Genomic DNA, 23087 nt, shown 5'->3' with positions numbered 1-23087 from the left:
CTACTTGGATCATATGCACTTATGGTTGGAACTCTAGCAAGCATCCGCAACTAATAAAGATCATTAAGGTCGTGAAACCAAACCATAGCATTAAGTATCAAGTTCTCTTTACTCCCATACGCAACAACCCACTTACTTGGGTATGTGCTTCGGTCACTCACTCCACCCACCATAAGCGACACATGAACATATTGCAACACCCTACAGCGGGGATCCCTCTGTTCGCGCGACATAGAGGGCACCGTAGGACAGCACCATAAATAAAGTATACACTCATACCAACCAAGATCATGATTAACCCATAGCACAAAACGGATCTACTCAAACATCATAGGATAACCAAATAACATTGGGAAATAATATATGGAGTTGAGCACCATGTTTAAGTAGAGATTACAGCAGGGAGAAGGGAGGTTACACCGCTGCATAGAGGGGGAGAGAGTTGGTGTTGATGGCGGCGAAGTTGTTGGTGTAGATCGCCATCATGATCCTTGCCCCGGCGGCATTCCGGCGCCACCTGGAGAGAGGGGGAGACATCTTCCCTCCTTCTTATTCTTCCTTGGCCCCCTAGATGGTAGGAGAGTTCACCCTATGGTCCATGGACTCCATGGTGGCAGAGGGGCGGGAGCCCCTCCGAGATTGGATCTCCCTCTCTGTTCTCTTCTGTTTCGCGCTCCTGTTTTCTGGTCGAAAACCGTTTCTTATATTCCCGGAGATCCGTAACTCCGATTGCGATGAGATTTTTAACACGATTTTTTTCTAGATATAAGCTTCCTTGCATCTGAAGTAGAGATCCAACCAACGTACGAGGTGAGCACAACCCACTTGGGTGCGCCTGGCCCCTGGGGGTGCCCTGGTGTCTTGTGGGCACTGTGGGCCTCCGTTTGCATTGATTCCAAGTCCCAAAAATCACATATATTCCAAAATAATTCTCCGTAAATTTTTATTGCATTTGGACTTTGTTTGATATGGATATTCTACTAAACAAAAAACATGCAACAAACAGGAACTGACACTAGGCACTGGATCAATAGGTTAGTCCAATAAATCATATAAAATGATGCCAAAATATGTGAAAGTTGTATAATATTGGCATGAAACAATCAAAAATTATAGATACGATGGAGACATATCAGCATCCCCAAGCTTAATTCCTGCTCGTCCTCGAGTAGGTAAATGATAAAAAAGATAATTTTTGATGTGGAATGCTACCTAGCATAATCTTGATCATATGTCTAATCATGGCATGAATATTAAGACATGTGTGATTCAAAGCAATACTCAGGCATCCCAACAAGCAATCGTGTCTTTCAAAATATCAACGCTAAAGAAAGCTATCCCTACAAAATCATATAGTCTTGCCATGCTCTGTCTTTTTAACACAAAGTATTTATCATGCACAACCTCGATGACATGCCGAGCAATTGGTTCATACTTTTTAACGCGCTTCAGCTTTTTCAACTCCCACGCAATACATGAGTGCAAGCCATGGATATATCACTATGGATGGAATAGAGTATGGTGATAGGGATAAATATAAGAAGACAAAAAAGTAAGAAAGTATCACATCGACGCGGCTAACCAACGGCCTATGGAGATGCCCATATATTGACATCAACCTGAGGAGTAAGAATTGCCATGCAACAGATGCACTAAGAGCTATAAGTGTATGAAAAGCTCAATATGAAAACTAAGTGGGTGTGCATCCAACTTGCTTTCTCATGAAGACCTCGGGCATTTGAGGAAGGCCATCATCGGAATATACAAGCCAAGTTCTATAATGAAGAATTCCCACTAGTATATGAAAGTGACTAAATAGGAGACTCTTTATATGAAAAACATGGTGCTACTTTGAAGCACAAGTGTGGTAAAGGATAGTAACAATGCCCCTTCTCTTTTTCTTCCTTTTTTCTTTTTTTTTCTCTCATGTCCGGAGTCTCATCCCGACTTGTGGGGGAATCATAGTCTCCATCATCCTTTCCTCACTGGGACATGCTCTAATAATGAATAATGATGATCATCACACTTCTATTTACTTACAACTCAAAAGAAATAAAAATTACAACTCGATACCTATAACAAAATATGGCTATATGAATGCCTCTTGCAGTGTACCAGGATGTGCAATTCTAGCGTAACATATATAAAAATGATGAATGGTGGCTGAGCCACAACTACTATGTCAGCTATATGATCATGCAAAGCAATATGACAATGAATGCTCAAGTCATCAAACAGAAGCGATGGAAGTTGCATGGCAATATATCTCGGAATGGCTCCGAAAAGGCCATAATAGGTAGGTATGGTGGCTGTTTTGAGGAAGATATAATAAGGCTTATGTGTAATAGAGTATATCATATCACGGGGTTTGGATGCACCTGCGAAGTTTGCACCACATCTCGAGGTGAGAAAGGGCAATGCACAGTACCATAGAGGCTAGCAAATTGCGGAAAGGTAAGAGTGCGTATAATCCATGAACTCACATTACTCATAAAGAACTCATATACTTATTGCAAAAGTTTATTAGCCCTCGAAGCAAAGTATTACTACGCATGCCCCTAGGGGATAGATTGGTAGGAAAAGACCATCGCTCGTCCCCCACCGCCACTCATAAGGAAGACAATCAATAATAAATCATCCTCCAACTTCATAGCATAACAAGAGACTATACGTGCATGCTTCGGGAATCATAAACCTTAACACCAATATTCTTACTAACCACAACCGTTTACTAGTACCTCCAACATATTCCATCTCTATATCGCAAAACTACTACAAGGAATCAAACATATCATATTCAGTGATCCACAAGTTTTATATAGGATTTTATGACTAACCATACAATTGACCAATTCCCTTGACTCTCTAAATAGATATAAGTTAAGCATGAGAGTTTAATTCTTTCTACAAAAGATCATGCTCTAATAAATATAAGTGAAGCAAGAGATCATTCTACAAACAACGATTTTCTATGTGAAGATAAACAGGCAATCCAAACTTCAAATGATATAAGTGAAGCACATGAAGCATTCTATAAAGCCATACTCAAAAGATATAAGTGAAGTGCAATGAGCATTCTATAAATCAACCATGGACTATCTCATACTAGCATGGTGCATAAAATAAAAGAAGGAAAACTAAACACAAAAGGCGCTCCAAGATTTACACATATCACATGAACGAAACGAAGACGAAAACATATTCAACAAAGATGGGATGCCTTCCGGGGCATCCCCAATCTTAGACGCTTGAGTCTCCTTGAATATTTACTTGGGGTGCCTTGGACATCCCCAAGCTCGAGCTCTTGCCTCTCCTCCTTCTTCTCATATCGGGACCTCCTCGATCTTTGATCACTTCATCCACACAAAACACAACAGAAACCTCGTGAGATCCGTTAGTATAATAATTCAAATCACTATTTTAAGTACTGGTGCAAACCCATTCCTATTTTGTTTTTGCATTGTGGCTACTGTAATATAACTTTTCCATGGCTTATACCACCGATTAAAATCGGTAGTTTCATCAAAACAAGCAAAACAATGCATCAAAAATAGAATCTGGCTTAAACAGGACAATCTGTAGTAATCTAAACATTCAGCATACTTCTGGTACTCCAAAAATTCTGAACAATTAGGACAAAATAAAAAAATTGTATAGAAATACTGTGCAAAAAGTTTCAGAAACTTTCTACATACTAGTAAAAATGTAAAATCATGCACTACAGCCAAAGTTTCTGTTTTTTGCACTGCACAAACCAACAAGCAATCTAATTATCCTATAGGCAAACCTTGGCACATTATTTTTATAATACAATGGATTTGTACAACGGGATAATTATTTTTGTGAGAAACTTCCATGAAAAATTTATATTGTTTCAATGAGCATGAACACAAGTGTTCAAGGTTAACCCTCACTTCTTCAATGCATCACCTTTTAGTCGCTTCTCTTTTTTGAAAAAAATTAGGTTCCCCTCTATATAATTTTGTTTTTAAACTAAAAGCACTCAACAGAAATAAATGACTCTCTAAAACTTCCGGGTTGTCTCCCTGGCAGCGCTTTCTTTAAAGCCATTAAGCTAGGCATAAAGTGCTCAAGTAATGGATCCACCCGGATCCCAGGGTATATCAAATCCAATTTTCATCAACAGTGTTTTGGCATTTAGTAGTGAGCACAAAGCAACATATATGTAACATCCCAAATTTCCAAATTGGAATGTTATACATTAGATCATCATTGCATATCATATTTTATTGCATTTTGGTTGATCCTAGAAGTTCTACGCAACTCAAGGACCCACGGAGAGAGTTGGGGATTTCGTTATTTTCATATTTGAGTTTTCTCAAATTTTGAAAAGAGGATCATTTGGTTTTAATTATTTTTATCTTCGTATATTTCATATATGAAAATAAAAGAGAGGGGATAAAATGACTTCCCCAAAAAATAAATATTGGAGGATAAATATTAAAATCAAATAAGATTTTTTTTATTTGGAGTTTTATTGCTATTTTATTTGAATTAGGAAAAAATGCATATTTCAAAATTGCATTAGAAGCCCAAATAAATGTTCACTTTGTCCGCTATACTTTTAGAGTACGGGGAAAATTTATTTCAGGATTTTTGGAGTCCGTTTAGTATTTCTTTTATTTGATTTTCTGCGCGTTGCAATATTTTTTTTTTAAAGTAACAGACCCACCGGGCCGTGTCCGCCCAGGACACCGACCCGGCCGGCCTCTTATAAGCTGCCAGACCGCCAGCCCACCCCACCCGAAACCCTAGCCCCGACCCTACCGCCAGCCACTGACACCGCCACGCGCCGCCGCCGCTGCTGCTCGCCGCCGCCGCTGGAGCCGCTCGTGCCGCCGTCGCTCCTGCTTGCCACCGCTGTCATCGCCGCTGTCGCCGGAGCTGTACGCCGCCGCCAGAGATAGCCGCCGCCTCCGCCGACACGTACGCCGAGGTAGCCGCCGTTTTTTTAAAACCGGTCGGTTTTATTTCGAAAACCCTAGATTTGTTTTTTTGATTTTAGATCGGTTTGGTTTTCACGGTTTAGTTAAATAATGGGCGTTCGTCCGTACATTCGTTTAAACAAACGGAGTTCACCCATTAGCCACAGACAAGAACGTTCGTTCATTAGCCTGTTTGTCAGTTTTTTCTTTTTCCAGGGTTTTTCCGCGATTATTTTCGATCGCGATTTCTGCCCTGATCTTCGTTTTAGTTTATCTTTTCGCTCGTTTATCGGAATCAGGCGATTCAAGCTCCTAGATCTTCTTCTCAAAGCCCTCTTTTTGTTTAATCAACTTGAACAAGATTTTGCCACTGTAAAATTTGACTCTAGTCCAGATTAGTAAACGGATCTTGTTTCTTTCGCAGTTTGAGTTTCGTTGATTCGTTTGATTTGTTTCTTTTTGCAAACCGGAGTTCTTAAGTTGAACTTTCTGGTTAGATCTCTTATTTGAGTTTTACCCGTGTTTCTAGTTGAGTGCTTATGTATGCTATTGTTTGTTTGCGATAGAGTACCCGGAGTGTGAAGTGTGCTACTACGAGTCTCTAGGTTTTGCAGATCATCAGCAAGGCAAGTAACACTTTGATCATACCTTTTTACTACCCAGTTTTATTGCATTAGATCAACCCTCAAACATTGCATGGTTGGGATCTGATTAACATGTGGGTTTTGGGAAGTAAATGATGAGGTAGAACCTATTGCCCTGTTTATTATCAAACCTCTGGGAGTTACCTTTACGTGATGCTTATATTGCTATGCTGTGCTTGTAGACGTGGTTTGGGTGAGTGTATCCATGACAGATGTGGGTGTTGTTAATTAATGGTTAAATAAAGGTGGCTACTTAAATACACATCTGGGTGGATTGCTTAAGGCACCCTGGAGTACCTAGTGGTTGTCAGGGCACCTGGAGAATCCAGTGTTGTCCTAGGATATCCCGGAGTACCCGTGTGATCATCCTATGGTCCACCACCCAGGCTCAAAGGGATCATAAGATTATTCATGCTAGAAACTTCTGTGTGCAGCCACAAGCCAATATGGGCTCTGGCATAGTTGAGTAAGTTGCGTGAAGCTCTTGAAGAGGTAGACTAGCAGATGTAGTGGGTTGTAGGTGGTACTGTCTACCCAGAGTAGAGAGTTAATGCTTCAGAAAGACTGTTTCTCGAATCTCCGACCAAGGATGTGTTTGAGTCTTGTGGGGAAAAGTACGCAAACCTCTACAGAGTGTATAAACTAATCATGGTTAGCCGTGTCCCCGGTTATGGACATCTTGAGTATCTGGTTCTTGGATTATCATGTTGATCTCATCACTCTAAACTAATTTGTTTGGGTTAATGATGATGCTTAATTGGGATTGAGTTGGAGGAACCTTCTCAATGTTGGCCTTATGAAAAAACTGTAACCATAGAGCTTTCCACCAGCCATATATGCATGTAGTGATAGCAATTATTCTGTTCATTACTCTACGTGTTACATTGCTAGCATATTCCATGTGCTGACCCGTTTCGGGCTACAATGTTTCATGTTGTAGACTTTTTAGACGACGAGTAAGGTGCCATAGGTCATTGTCTTTCACTCAGCTATATCGTTGGAGTTGATGGACTCACTTTATCTTCCAAGCCTTCCATTGTTATTGTTTTTAGATGGCCTTAAGCCATATTATTGTAATAAGCTCTCTTTTGAGACATTCGATGTAATAAGTGTGTGATTGAAACTCTATTATAAATCCTCAAGTACTGTGCATGTCAGCATTACTGATCCAGGGATGACACTAATGCACAGCGACTAGACTGTCTGAGGTCTGGTCGCTACAAGATGGTATCAGAGCACACGCTGACTGTAGGACATGACCACTAGGCTAAAACCCTAGATCACTACTCTCTTCTCATTTCTTACTCCTCTCCCTTTTCTACTCTATAGGATGGCGGATGCAAGGAACAAGTTCACACAACCGAATGAAGATACACCTTTTGGACGACACTTGAAGGAAGTTACTAGGTACCTGAACATCGGAATACCAAGCTTCACCGGGACCTACATCGCCACTTTACCAGAAGAGGAGCGTTGGATGATTCGAGTTCAAGTTCTAGGGAGGATGTTCATGCCAGTCACTGAGCCCATAGAGTTTTCCTTTGATGCACCAACCTGGAGTCTAGGAAAGAGCATGGCAGACCACATCACCATGGGACGCATTGGAGAAGTTTACCATAAGGATCTCAAGGATACTATCTAGAAGATTTGTGGGCGCCGAGATGAGCAATGGGAGATGATCAGCACCAGGAGGGATAGATCCATTGCAGCTTTCATCCAGGAGTTAAATCAGCACATTCGTCGCCAGGAGAACCAGATGTGCGCAGGCATGATAGATCTGAAGAAGGCAATGACCAGGATCACGGAGCTGGAGGAAGAACTCAAGTCTACATGTGATGGATATGAGGATGAAATGATGATACTCGTGGAGAAGAATGACGACCTAATGAGGAAGCTAGGAGTATTCATGGGAGACCCCATGCCAGGAGGAGAAGATGACGACTCCACTTGTCCGGAGAACTACATCATCATCGATGACACTGACTCAGACACCGACGATAGCGATGATGACTATGTTGATGAAGTTGGAGCAGATATCATGGAGTCTTCCACCTAAAACTTCTAGTCGACCACCGTATCAGTAGTAGTATTTCCCCCATGTATATAGTATTGTCCAAAAACTTTTGTAATGATAGTTAGACCGCTTGTATGCCCTTGTTTGAATTGATTGAAGTGATATGTTTGTGTTTGTCTCATGTGCATATGGGTAGTGTTTTCCCTCTAGACCTCATTCTATTCTGTTTTCTTACCTTTTCTAAACCCATCAGATGCCTCCGAGACGTGACAATGGATTTGCTTTCCCGCCGGAGCTCACTCAGTTGATCCAGCAGCAGAATACCCTGATGCGGCTACTAGTCCAGAATCAGAACTAGGGGAACAACAATAACAACAACAACCCACCACCACCACCACCTATTGATCACCTAGCCCGTTTCTTCAGGCTGAATCCACCGGTGTTCTCCAGTAGCACCAAGCCGATTGTTACAGATGATTGGCTCCGCAAGATTGGAAGGGAGTTGACCACTGCAGGATGCACAGATGTGGAGAGAGTGCATTTTGCCGCACATCAGCTTGATGGACCTGTAGCATCATGGTGGGAGAATTTCACAGCCACATACCCCATCGACACTGTCACATGGGACCAGTTCTAGCAGGTTTCGCATTGCCCATGTTTCAGCAGGAACTATGGCCATGAAGAAGCACGAGTTTCGCAACTTGCGCCAAGGAGGACGCATAGTGGGCCAGTATGTGGATGATTTTAGTAAGTTAGCACGTTATGCCCCGGATGACGTCGCTACAGATGCCGCTAAGCAGGAGAAGTTTCTGGAAGGACTGAATGACGAGCTGAGCATGCAGTTGATGGTGGCAACCTTCAACAACTACTAGGAGTTGGTAGATAGAGCTCTCATGATTAAAGGGAAGCAGTAGATAGACAACTGCCAGAGGAAGTATGGACAAGGGAAGTACAATTCAGGAGCTCAGCAGAGGCCCCGTTTTACCCCGAACTCGGGAGGACACATTCACCATAACCATGGAGGTCACAATTCCAGTGGAGGAAGTTCGCATAACCATAGTGGCCCCAAGAATGGGAATGGGAATGGAGGAAGCAATGGCCAGAATCGTTCCAACCCATCAACAGCCGCCAAGAAGGATCTAAGTCACATTACTTGTTTCAAGTGCGGGAAGAATGGAAATTATGCCACAGAGTGTTCCGAAGCAAATAATGGAAATGGCAATGGAAGCTCTGGGAAGAAGACCAACCCTTTCAACAGGGGACAAGTGAACCACGTTAGCGTGGAGGAGGTTGAAGCGCAACCGGATGCGGTAATAGGTAAGTTTTTGGTTAAGTCACTTGTTTCAATCGTTCTTTTTGATACTTGTGCATCGCATTCATACATATCAAGGGGATTGGTGGATAAGTTTAACCTGCCAACCCAAGCCCTTAGGTCACCCATATTAGTAACCACGCCAGGAGCAGAGTATATGGCTAGTCTATGGTGTGATCGGTTACCATTAAGGATTGGTAACTACGTGTTCCCTTCAGACCTAATAGTATTGGAGTCACAAGGACTGGATGTAATATTAGGCATGGTTTGGTTGTCTAAGTATGGAGGGAATACTGACTGCGCCAGTAAGTCAATTTTGCTCACTACCCCAGAAGGAAGAAGGATTAAGTATGTATCCCGGCATGTGTCGAAGAGGACTCAAGTGAATTCCTTATCAGGAGTTGTACAGGAGGAAGTACCAGTGGTGAAGGATTTCCCTGATGTATTTCCAGAGGAGTTGCCAGGCATGCCACCGGATAGAGACATTGAGTTGTTGATTGAGCTTTTGCCAGGCACAGGGCCAATATCTAAGAGATCGTACAGGATGCCCGCAAAGGATTTGGAAGAAATCAAGAAGCAGATTAAGGAGTTACTGGGTAAAGGATATATTCGCCCAAGTTTGTCACCTTGGGGATCATTAGTGCTTCTAGTGGACAAGAAGGATGGATCGTTAAGGATGGTTGTTGATTATCGTGGATTGAATGAAGTGACGATCAAGAACAAGTACCCACTACCGATGATCAATGATTTGTTTGACCAGTTGCAAGGAGCTAAAGTATTTTCCAAGATTGATCTGCGATCAGGATACCACCAACTGAAGATTCGAGAGCAGGATATACCTAAGACAGCTTTTACCACAAGGTATGGGCTATATGAGTATACCGTTATGTCATTTGGTCTGACTAACGCGCCTGCCTATTTCATGAACATGATGAACAAGGTGTTTATGGAGTTTTTGGATAAGTTCGTCGTGGTGTTCATTGATGATATTCTAGTCTACTGAAAGAATGAAGAGGAGCATAAGGAGCTTTTGTGTTTGGTACTTGGGAAGCTCAGAGAACATCAGTTATATGCCAAGTTCAGCAAGTGTGAGTTTTGGTTGAAGGAAGTGGGATTCCTTGGACATGTTATATCCGGAGAAGGAATAGCAGTAGACCCCACCAAGGTTGTTACTGTGACAAATTGGGAAGCACTCACGTCAGTTGGAGAGATCCGGAGTTTTCTTGGACTCGCAGGATATTACAGGAGGTTCATTGAGAATTTCTCAAAGATTGCAAAGCCCATGACAGAGTTGTTGATGAAGGACACCAAGTTCAAATGGACCGAGGAATGTGAAGCCAGTTTTCAGGAGTTGAAGAAACATTTGGTTACAGGCTAGTGTTGATTCTTCCAGATCAACGCAAGGATTATCAAGTGTATTGCGACGCTTCTCGTCGAGGACTTGGAGCAGTGCTTATGCAGGAGGGAAGAGTTGTTTCCTATGCCTCACGACAGATTAAACCCCATGAGTTGAATTATGCTACACACGATTTGGAGCTAGCAGCTGTAGTGCATGCATTGAAGACATGGAGACATTTTCTTGTTGGAGACCATTGTGAGGTGTACACGGATCACAAGAGTTTGAAGTATATCTTCATGCAGAAGGAGTTGAATCTCAGGCAGAGGAGATGGTTGGAGCTCATCAAGGATTATGATATGAGGTTACACTATCATCCCGGAAAGGCTAACGTAGTAGCCGATGCGTTGAGTCACAAGAGTCATGTCAATACACTCATGACCGGAGGATTACCCAAGGACTTAGCCGAGGATCTTTGCGAGCTATGTTTGGAGATAGTCCTAAGAGGCTATGTTGCAGCATTGGAAATTCAGTCTACTTTGATGGATAAGATCAGAGAAGCTTAGAAGACGGACAAGGAGATTGCCGAGATAAAGGAAAGGATGAGCAAAGGAAAGGCTAAAGGATTTTGTGAGGATGAGCACGATACCTTATGGTTTGAGGATCGTGTATATGTGCCTAATGACCCCGAGATCAGTAAGTTGATTCTGCAGGAGGCCCATGATTCGACGTATTTGATTCACCCAGGAAATACCAAGATGTATCTGGATTTGAAGGACAGTTTCTGGTGGACCGGAATGAAGAAGGATATTGCGGAGTATGTAGCAGTTTGTGATGTATGTCAGAGAGTGAACGCGGAGCAATAGAAGCCAGCAGGATTGTACCGCCATTGCCGATACCCGAATGGAAGTGCGATAAGCTAGGCATGGATTTTATCACGGGATTGCCCAGGACTTGTTCAGGCTATGACTCGATATGCGTTGTAGTCGATCGGTTGACGAAGGTACCTCATTTCATCCCAGTGAAGACCACTTACACCAGCGCTAAGTTGGCCAAGATATATATGACCAGGATTGTATGTCTGCATGGAGTTCCGAGGACCATTGTATCAGATAGAGGAACCCAGTTTACCTCAAAGTTTTGGAATCAGTTGCATGAGACTTTGGGTACTAGGCTAGAGTTCCGTACAGCCTTTCATCCACAGACAAATGGGCAGACCGAGAGAGTCAATCAGATTCTCGAGGACATGTTGAGAGCTTGTGCGCTAGACTATGGATCTAGTTGGGACGACAATTTGCCATACACAGAGTTCTCTTACAATAACAGTTATCAAGCCAGTTTGAAGATGGCCCCTTTCGAATCTTTGTACGAAAGGAGGTGCAGGACATCGTTGTTATGGGATGAAGTTGGAGACCGTCAATTGTTTGGACCAGATTTGATTAAGGAATCTGAAGAGAAGGTTAAGTTGATTCGCGATAGACTCAAGGTAGCCCAGTCCAGGCAGAAGAGTTATGCGGATTCTAAATGCAAGGAGACAGTTTACAAAGTCGGAGACAGAGTGTATCTTCGTGTGTCCCCACTTCGAGGAGTTAAGCGTTTTGGAGTTAAGGGAAAGTTAGCACCATGATTTGTGGGACCATACAAAGTTTTGGAGCGTATGGGAGAAGTTGCTTAAAAGTTGGAATTGCCAGAAGGATTGTCAGGAGTTCATGATGTGTTCCATGTTTCCCAGTTGAAGAAGTTCCACACAGAGATGGCCGATATTCCTCTGAGAGATACAGTGCCACTAGAAGCGATTCAGTTGGATAGCGATTTGACCTACGAGGAGAAACCGGTGAAGATTCTCGAGTTTGCCAGCCGAGTCACATGTAGCAAGGTTATCAAGTTATGCAAAGTTCAGTGGAGCCACCATACGGAGGATGATGCCACCTGGGAACGAGAGGAAGACCTACGGAAGGACCACCCGCACCTATTTTCTAGCCAACTAGAATCTCGAGGGTGAGATTCATCTTAAGCGGGGTAGGTTTGTAACATCCCAAATTTCCAATTTGGAATGTTATACATCAGATCATCATTGCATATCATACTTTATTGCATTTTGGTTGATCCTAGAAATTCTATGCAACTCAAGGACCCACGAAGAGAGTTGGGGATTTCGTTATTTTCATATTTGAGTTTTCTCAAATTTTGAAAAGGGGATCGTTTGGTTTTAATTATTTTTCTCTTTGAATATTTCATATATGAAAATAAAAGAGAGGGGATAATATGACTTCCCCAAAATAAAGAAATATTGGAGGATAAATATTAAAATCAAATAAGATTTTTTTATTTGGAGTTTTATTGCTATTTTATTTGAACTAGAAAAAAAATGTGTTTTTCAAAATTGCATTAGAGGCCCAAATAAATGTTCACTTTGTCCGCTATATTTTTAGAGGATGGGGAAATTTTATTTCAGGTTTTTTTGGAGTCCGTTTAGTATTTCTTTTATTTGATTTTCTATGCATCGGAATATTTTAAAAATAAAGTAACCGACCCACCGGGCCGTGTCCGCCCAGGACACCGACCCAGCCGGCCTCTTATAAGCCACCAGCCCACCAGCCTACCCCACCTGAAACCCTAGCCCCGACCCCGCCGCCGCCGCCGCCACGCGCTGTCGCCGCTGCTGCTCGACGTCGCCACCGCCCGTCCCGCACGCCGCCGCCGGAGATAGCCGCCGCCGCCGCCCCCGACACGTACGCCGAGGTAGCCGCCATTTTTTTTTAAAACCGGTCGGTTTTATTTCGAAAATTTTAGATTTGTTTTTTTATTTTAGATCGGTTCAGTTTTCCCTGTTTAGTTAAATAACGGACGTTCGTCCGTACGTTCGTTTAAACGAACAGAGTTCACCCGTTATCCACTGACAACGAACGTTCATTCGTTAGCCTGTTCATCGGTTTTTTCTTTTTCTAGGGGGTTTCAACGATTATTTTTTATCGCGATTTCTGCCCTAATCTTCGTTTCAGTTTATCTTTTCGCTCGTTTATCGGAATCAGGCGATTCAAGCGCCTAGATCTTCGTCTCGAAGCCCTATTTTTGTTTAATCAACTTGAACAAGATTTTGGTACTATAAAATTTGACTCTAGTCCAGATTAGTAAACGGATCTTGTTTCTTTCGCAGTTTGAGTTTCGTTGATTCGTTTGATTTGTTTCTTTTTGCAAACCGGAGTTCTTAAGTTGAACTTTCTGGTTAGATCTCTTATTTGAGTTTTACCTGTGTTTCTAGTTGAGTGCTTATGTATGCTATTGTTTGTTTGCGATAGAGTACCCGGAGTGTGAAGCGTGCTACTACGAGTCTCTAGGTTTTGCAGATCATCAGCAAGGCAAGTAACACTTTGATCATACCTTTTTACTACCCAGTTTTATTGCATTAGATCAACCCTCAAACATTGCATGGTTAGGATCTAATTAACATGTGGGTTTTGGGAAGTAGATGATGAGGTAGAACCTATTGCCCTGTTTATTATCAAACCTCTGGGAGTTACCTTTACGTGATGCTTATATTGCTATGCTATGCTTGTAGACGTGGTTTGGGTGAGTGTATCCATGACAGATGTGAGTATTTTTAATTAATGGTTAAATTAAGGTGGCTACTTAAATACACATCTGGGTGGATTGCTTAAGGCACCCTGGAGTACCTAGTGGTTGTCAGGGCACCTGGAGAATCCAGTGTTGTCCTAGGATATCCCAGAGTACCCGTGTGATCATCCTACGGTCCGCCACCCAGGCTCAAAGGGATCATAAGATTATTCATGCTAGAAACTTCCGTGTGCAGCCACAAGCCAATATGGGCTCTGGCATAGTTGAGTAAGTTGCGTGAAGCTCTTGAAGAGGTAGACTAGCAGATGTAGTGGGTTGTAGGTGGCACTGTCTAGCCAGAGTAGAGAGTTAATGCTTCAGAAAGACTGTGTCTCGAATCTCCGACCAAGGATGTGTTCGAGTCTTGTGGGGAAAAGTGTGCAAACCTCTGGAGAGTGTATAATCTAATCATGGTTAGCCGTGTCCCCGGTTATGGACATCTTGAGTATCTGGTTCTTGGATTATCATGTTGATCTCATCACTCTAAACTAATTTGTTTGGGTTAACGATGATGCTTAATTGGGATTGAGTTGGAGGAACCTTCTCAATGTTTAACAACCACCATGATAGTTAAATAAAATTTATTCCTTTGTCGTAGGGAAAATTTGGCTTTATGCAAAAACTGTAGCCATAGAGCTTTCCACCAGCCATATATGCATGTAGTGATAGCAATTATTCTGTTCATTATTCTATGTGTTACATTGCCAGCATATTCCATGTGCTGACTCGTTTCGGGCTGCAACGTTTCTTGTTGCAGACTTTTCAGACGACGAGTAAGGTGCCATAGGTCATTCTCTTTCACTCAGCTATGTCGTTGGAGTTGATGGACTCACTTTATCTTCCAAGCCTTCCGCTGTTATCGTTTTTAGATGGCCTTAAGCCATATTATTGTAATAAGCTCTCTCTTGAGACATTCGATGTAATAAGTGTGTGATTGAAACTCTATTATAAATCCTCTCAAGTATTGTGCGTGTCAGCATTACCGATCCAGGGATGACACTGATGCACAGGGACTAGACTGTTTGTGGTCTAGTCGCTACAATATATCATGCAATGAAGAAGTCTAACTCTCTTCCTATGCATCGGCATGTCATACAAGAAGAATTCATGCACGCCAAGTAAAGGCCAATACATAGCATAAACAGTTTCTTGCAATTTTGTCGTGTTGGAAATATAGAGAGGCGGAGATTTAGTTCCTCCCTCATAATAATTGCAAGTAGGAGCAGCAAGTACATGCATATTATATTCATCAAAATCATCATGTGTAATGGTATAATGCAGCCCATCAATGTAATCCTTAATGAGACCAAACTTCTCCGATATAGTGTAGTTTGGAGAATTCAAAAAGATAATCGGACTATCATGCATGGGTGCAATAGCAGCAATTTCATTCTTAACATAAGGAACTGTAGCAAGTTCATCTCCATAAGCATAATTCAAATTGGCATCATGGCCACAAGCATAGCAAGCATCAATTTCATCAAAAAGGGATATTTCAAATGAATCAACGGGATCATAGCATTCATGCTTCGGTAAGAACGAAGGGATATTAAATAATGTATGAGACGATGAGTTACTCTCATTAGAAAGTGGGCACGGGTGATCAATCCGCTTTTCCTCCCTTTGTTCTTTGCTCTCCTCATCATCTTTTTCATCCAATGAGCTCACAGTTTCACCAATCTCTTCTTCCATAGTTTCCTGCAAAATATTAGTCTCCTCTTGGAGAGCGGAGACTTTCTCAATAAACACACAATATCGGCATTGTCATAATTCTCATAGCAATATTTAAGTAGAGCAAAATTTTCAGGCCTATAAACAGAATCATCATAATCTTCATACTTTTGAAACGGAGACTCAATTTCATAAGCACCCTTAAAAGCAAAAAAAATCTTCTATTCGTTCCACATCATAATAATCATATCTACCTTTAGCATAAGAATCCAAGGCTTCATTATCACTAAATTTGCATGAAAAGGTAAGGTGTGGCGACTTCATCCTAGAGCAACAAGTATAATCATCTCTCAAGCATAGATCCCGAGCATACCAATGCAATATTTCAATTTGATCCCATAACAGTTTCCCTTTTTGTGTCAAGCGATAAACCGTAAAGTATTCACGTTGATCCAACGTGTCTCCCATTATCATGTTGAATGGGGGTTTCCCAGGATTACCAAAGTAGTGCATAATATCTTTCACATAAAGAGCATCGAGGGTTTTAGGAGGTTCCCCATCTCCATGAGTAGTAAGTACAACTAATTTTTTTGGTATTTCGTGTTCCACATCCATAACTAAAGATAGAGAACAACTTAGGATAGAAAATAAAAATTACTTAGTGATAAAGCAAACAAGCACACACGAGAATATTCACCCCATGCTATTGCTCCCCGGCAACGGCGCCAGAAAAAGGTCTTGATAACCTACAAGTGTAGGGGATTGTTTGTCGGCTTTTTCGATAAATAAGAGTGTCGAACCGAACGAGGAGCCAAAGGTAGAACAAATATTCCCTCAAGTTCTATCGACCACCGATACAACTCTACGCACACTTGACATTTGCTTTACCTAGAACAAGTATAAAACTATTTTGCAAGAATAAAACTACGAGTACTTTGCAAGAATAAAACTATGAATAAATTGCGAAATAATAAAAGTAGATACTTTGGTCAATGAGACAGTCATTTGTTCCTAGGCAATCGATAACTTGTAATCATTCATGCAATTTTATATGAGGGGGAGGCATACATACTTTCTCTACTTGGATCGTATGCACTTATGATTGGAACTGTAGCAAGCATCCACAACTACTAAAGATCATTAAGGTCGTGAAACCCAACCATAGCATTAAGTATCAAGTCCTCTTTACTCCCATACGCAACAATCCACTTACTCAGGTATGTGCTTCTGTCAGTCACGCCACACACCATAAGCAAATCATGAATATATTGCAACACCCTACAGAGGGGATCCCTCCGTTTGCGCTACACGGAGGGCACCGTAGGACAGCACCATAAATGAAATATACACTCATACCAACCAAGATCATGATTAACCCATAGGACAAAGCGGATCTACTCAAACATCATAGGATAGCCAAATATCATTGGGAAATAATATATGGAGTTGAGCACCATGTTTAAGTAGAGATTACAGCGGGGAGAAGGGAGGTTACACCACTGCATAGAGGGGGAGATAGTTGGTGTTGACGGCTGCGAAGTTGTTGGTGTCGATCGCTGTCACGATCCTTGCCCCGGCGGCGTTCCGGCGCCACCGGGAGAGAGGGGGAGAGAGCCCCCCTCCTTCTTATTCTTCTTCCTTGGCCTCCCCCTGGATGGGAGGAGAGTTCCCCCTCTGGTCCATGGCCTCCATGGCGTCGGCGGGGCGGGAGCCCCTCCGAGATTGGATCTCCCTCTCTGTTCTCTTCTGTTTCGCGCTCATGTTTTCTAGCCGATAACTGTTTCTTATATTCCCAAAGATCCGTAACTCCGATTGCGCTGAGATTTTAACACGATTTTTTTCCAGATATAATCTTCCTTACGCCCAAAGTAGAGATCCAACTGGCGTACGAGGTGAGCACAAGCCACTTGGGCGTGCCCTGGTGTCTTGTGGGCACTGTGGGCCCCCGTTTTCGTTGATTCCAAGTCTCAAAAATCACATATATTCCAAAATAATTCTCTGTAAATTTTTATTACATTTGGACTTTGTTTGATATGGATATTCTGCAAAATAAAAAACATGCAACAAACAGGAACTGGCACTGGGCACTGGATCAATAGGTCAGTACAATAAATCATATAAAATGATGCCAAAAAATGTGAAAGTTGTATAGTATTGGCATGAAACAATCAAAAATTATAGATACGACAGAGACGTATCACAAGCTCAAGGAAAACTAGTCATCCTTGTTGCAGCACAACCTCTTTTTCCTTCGAGTGATCACTACTATAGGATGTTGCTAATGTGACACTACAATCAGAGACCCTTCGACGAAACTATGTGCGCTACATTAATCGCAAACGGTGATGTAAAATAATAGTAAAAAGGATACAAAATGTTTGCAATGGCGGAGGCATCAAACACAATTTGCATTATAGTTTCTTGTGCGATGTGTGGCATACAATTCACTCGAAGGAATTGTTTGCGATGAGCATAAAAGCAGGAATGGCCAGGCAGATGAAGATGTGTGCAATATACAACATAGAATTCACTCGGATGAACTATTTGTGATTAGGCAACACAACAGAAACGGTTAGTCAGATCAAGGTGTGTGTGCGATTGGCGGCATACAATTCACACGGATGAACTATTTGCGGTTAGGCAACACAACAGCAACGGTCAGCCAGATCAAGGTGTCTGCGATTGACGGCATACACTTCACACGGATGAACTGTTTGCGATTAGCCACAACAAACAGAAATGGTTAGATAGATCAAGGTGTGTGTGCTAGACGGGCACACATTCTAATTAAAATAAGCGTGTGCGATGGTAATAAGGAACGCACACGGTTGATGGAACAACTCATGTGCTCAGATCGCCTATTGCGGTGCACCCTATGATGCAAACACCACGTACGTGTACGAGAATGTGTGCCCACATTATGCCATCCGGGAATCATGCCGTAGTTCGAAACTAGAACCATCAATAAATTTTGAGATTGCGTCCCGTCACATTCCAAATTGCTACCACGCTATATTTAATTGCAAACCTGTTCACACTGATCAAAACCTAAACGGTTTCCCACTTAGGAGTGTATTAGTACTCGGTTATAAATACTACCTACTCCAAGATGACTGCACATTCCTCCTCAATTCCTCATCCACACAAAAAACAAGTCTTTCATCATTGTTCCCTTGCGTCTGCCATGGCCCTCATGAGTTCTGGGTTGAGAAATTACTACCAGGGAGAAGCGAGCATGGAAGTGGAAGCACGAGAGATATCCCACCTCGTCGCGAAAGCAGCCGACATGTTCCACCGCACCGCCGTAGTAGCATAGAGGTCCTGCCACGCCGTCGAAGCAGCACAGAGGCCCCACCGCACCCTCGAAGCAGCAGACTAGTCCGGCCGCACCGCAGAAGCAGCAGAGATGTCCTGCCATGCCGCTGATAACCCACGAGTATAGGGGATCGCAACAGTTTTCGAGGGTAGTGTATTCAACCCAAATTTATTGACTTGACACAAGGGGAGCCAAAGAATATTCACAAGTATTAGCAGTTGAGTTTTCAATTTAACAACACCTGGAAGACTTAATATCTGCAACAAGCTGAATAGTAACAAAGTAATATGGTAGCAACTATAACAGTAGCAATAGTAACAGTAGCAGTTTTGTAGCGATTGTAACAGCAGCAATAGCAAAAGTAACTTAGCAAAGATCAATATATGAAAAGTGTAGGCATTGGATTAGCGATGGATAATTGCATTGGATAATATTCATCATGTAGCAGTTATAACCTAAAGCGACACATAACTAGCTCCAATTCATCAATGTAATGTAGGCATATATTCTGTATATAGTCATACGTGCTTATGGAAAAAACTTGCATGAAATCTTTTGTCCTACCCTCCCGTGGCAGCGGGGTCCATAAGGAAACTAAGGAATATTAAGGCCTCCTTTAGTAGAGAACCGGAACAAAGCATTAGCACTTAGTGAATACATGAACTCCTCAAACTATAGTAATCATCGGAAAGAATCCCAATTATTGTCACCTTGGGGTATGCGGATCATAAATCGTAATAGGTGCATATATAACTTGCAAGATAGGATAGAACAAACATATATTCATGAAAACATAATGGGTTCAGATCTGAAATCATGGCACTCGGGCCCAAGTGACAAGCATTAAGCATAGAAAGTCATAACAACAGCAATCTCAGAACATAGTGGATAGTAGGGACCAAGCCCTAACAAAACTAACTCGATTACATGATAAATCTCATCCAACCCATCACCGTCCAGCAAGCCTATGAAGGAATTACTCACTCCCGGCGTTGACCATCATGAAATTGATGATGGAGGAAGGTTGATGATGACAACGGTGTCAAACCCCCTTCTCTGGATCCCCGAACAGACTCCAGATCAGCCCTCCTGATGAAGGACATGAGGTGGCAGCAGCTTCGTATCATAAACGCTATGAATCGTTCTCTCTAATTTTTTTCTTGGCGAATACGTATATATGGAGTTGGAGTTAGGGTTGCCAGAGGTCCAGGGGGCCCACAAGCCTTCAGAGCACGCCCTGGGGGGTGGGTGCACCCACTGAGCTTGTGGCTCCTGGGTGCCCCCGCCTCTGGTATATTTTTCCGCCAGTATTTTTTATATATTCCACAAAAATTCTCCATAAATTTTCAGGTCAATCCTTGAACTTTGGTTTCTGCACAAAAACAACACCATGGCAATTCTGCTAAAAACAGCGTCAGTCCGGGTTAGTTTCATTCAAATCATGCAAATTAGAGTCCAAAACAAGAGCAAAAGTATTTGGAAAAGTAGATACGATGGAGATGTATCAACTCCCCCAAGCTTAACTCATTGGTATTGTCCTCAAGCAATTCAGTTGACAAATTGTAAGTGACAAAGAAAAACTTTTACAAACTCTGTTTGATCTTGTTGTTGCAAATATGTCTAACCAATGTTCAGGTTTTCAGCAAAGATTATGAGCTAACAATATTCACGATAACACTTAGGTATCACATTTACTCATATCAATAACATAACTAACTAGCGAGCAATAATAAGATATCTCGGATGACAACACTTTTTTTTGAAACAATCATGATATGATATGACACAATGGTATCTCGCTAGCCCTCTCTGAGACCGCAAAACATAAATGCAGAGCACCTCTAAAGTTCAAGCACTGAGTACACATTGTAGTTCATGGCAAAAGAGATCCAATCATACTCATACTCAACATAAATTAAACACAAAGCATGAAAATGACAATAGTGCTCTCGACCTGGTGCCTTAATAAGAAGATGATGACTCAACAATAAAAGTAAATAGATAGGCCCTTCGCAGAGGGAAGCAGGGATTTGCAGAGGTGCAAGACCTCAAAGCTTCTAAAACAGAGATGAATATAATTTTGCGAATAAACACTCATTGTGAGAATAACCCACCTAGCATGGAAGATACTAACCGCCCTCTGTCACTTCATGAACGATTCGAGCATACAAAACAAATTATTATTTGAAGATTTAGAGTTTGGCACATGCAAATTTACTTGGAACGACGGGTAATTACCACATATAGGTAGGTATGGTAGACTCAAATGGAATAACTTTGGGTTTAAGGAAGTGGATGCACAAGCAGTATTCTCGCTTAGTAAAGTGAAGGCTAGCAAATAGATTGAGGAGCGACCAACCAGAGAGCGACAACGGTCATAAACATGCATTGAGATTAATCAACATTGAATACGAGCATGAGCAGGATATAAAACACCATGAACATAAATATCATGGAGGATTTGTTGGTTTTGATTCAACTACATGCGTGAACATGTGCCAAGTCAAGCCACTTGAATCATTTAGAGGAGGATACCATCCTATCATACTACACCATAACCATTCTAAATACATGTTGACACATAAGATAAACCATTATCCACTCCTAGCTATTAAGCATGGCATGAGTAACTATGATCACTAATTGTCATTGCAAACATGTTTACTCATAATAGGCTGAATCAAGAATGATGAGCTAATCATATTTACAAAAACAAAATAGGTTGAGTTCATACTAGCTTTTCTTCACCTCTATCAATTCATCAAATTTTGTCATTATTGCATTTCACTTGCAGGACCGAACGATGTGAATAATAATAACAGTGCACATGTCGTGGACTAAGATCTACAAACTTTTATTCAAAGGAGAAGACAATGTAATATGGGCTCTTTGTTAGATCAACAATAATGCATATTAGAGCCACTCAACATTTTCATCGTGGTCTTCTCTCTACGACCCAAGGAAAAAGAAAATAATTTCAAAGAAACACACTAAAATAATTTTGGAGTTTTTGTTTTTCTGAAGAAAGCAAAATGAAAGAAAAACAAAAACGAGAAAGACTATATACCCGGGAAAGCTCCCAACAAGCAAAAGAAGAACGAGAAATATTTTGGGTTTTCTTTTAATATTACAAACTAGTAAACAAATGAAAACAGAAAGAAAAACCAAAAGAAATGCGAAATATTTTTGGATTTTCGCATTTTTCAAACACACAAGAAGAAAGAAAAAATAAAAATAACATGGATTATACAATGAAAAAGGATGAACACTGACAACTAGAATGAATGTGTGATGCATGAACGTAATGTCGGTGAGAAATACGTACTCCCCCAAGCTTAGGCTTTTGGCCTAAGTTGGTCTATGGCCACGGCTTGAAGTACCCCTCCCCTGGATACTATGGAGGGTCCTGGGGGTTCCACTGGCCGGCGAGCTCCTGATATGGCTCAGGTACTGGTGCTGGCTCAGGTACTGGGAGTTGTGTTAGACCCCAGTGTGCATAGATGTCCTCGGGCATAATAGTGTACCTATGTGAATAAAGATTGAACAAAGAAGGTGCAGGCAAAGTAATAATCTCACGAGTCCCCTGGCTAAATACTAAGTTATAACAAAGTCACATATGCTTGTCCTTATCAATAAAATGGTGCGCCGCCATACTAGTGTAGTCCATATATTTAGTAGGTAGCAGCATTGCCTCCGCCTCATCATGTCTAATAGGAATCTCAAAATGTGCAGCGAGGCGGGACGCATAGATACCACCATAAATAGCACCCTTTGAATGGTTTATGTGTAACCACCGAGCAACCATATTGCCCAAACTAAAATTTCTATCAGCATATAAAGCATGGCGCAAAATAGCAAGATCAGGTGCACTGAGCAATTCACTCTCCCACCGACTAGGGCAAATAATGCATTGTAACATAAAACGGGGAAAATGTAAACTAGCCACTCTCACTTCTGACACTCCCCTTGTCTCTCCCACAGTAGTTTCAAATATGAAATCCTCCATGTCTCTATGACGTGGATCACTGTGACTGCCCTCATCGGGTATTTTACAAACATTGCAAAAATCATACAGTGTCATTTCCTTAGGCACATCATAGAGGTTAAATTCTACCATGGGTGGTTCCTTCCTAGGATAAAAGTGAAAGCTTCGCACAAAGGTATTAGTGAGTAGGACATACTGATCACACTTATCTTCAAGGAAGGGAATGATGCTGACATTGTTCACCAAAT

Source organism: Triticum aestivum, chromosome 3B (assembly GCF_018294505.1).
Source record: "Triticum aestivum cultivar Chinese Spring chromosome 3B, IWGSC CS RefSeq v2.1, whole genome shotgun sequence".
NCBI classification, from domain to species: Eukaryota; Viridiplantae; Streptophyta; class Magnoliopsida; order Poales; family Poaceae; genus Triticum; species Triticum aestivum.
This window is presented reverse-complemented; position numbering follows the sequence as displayed.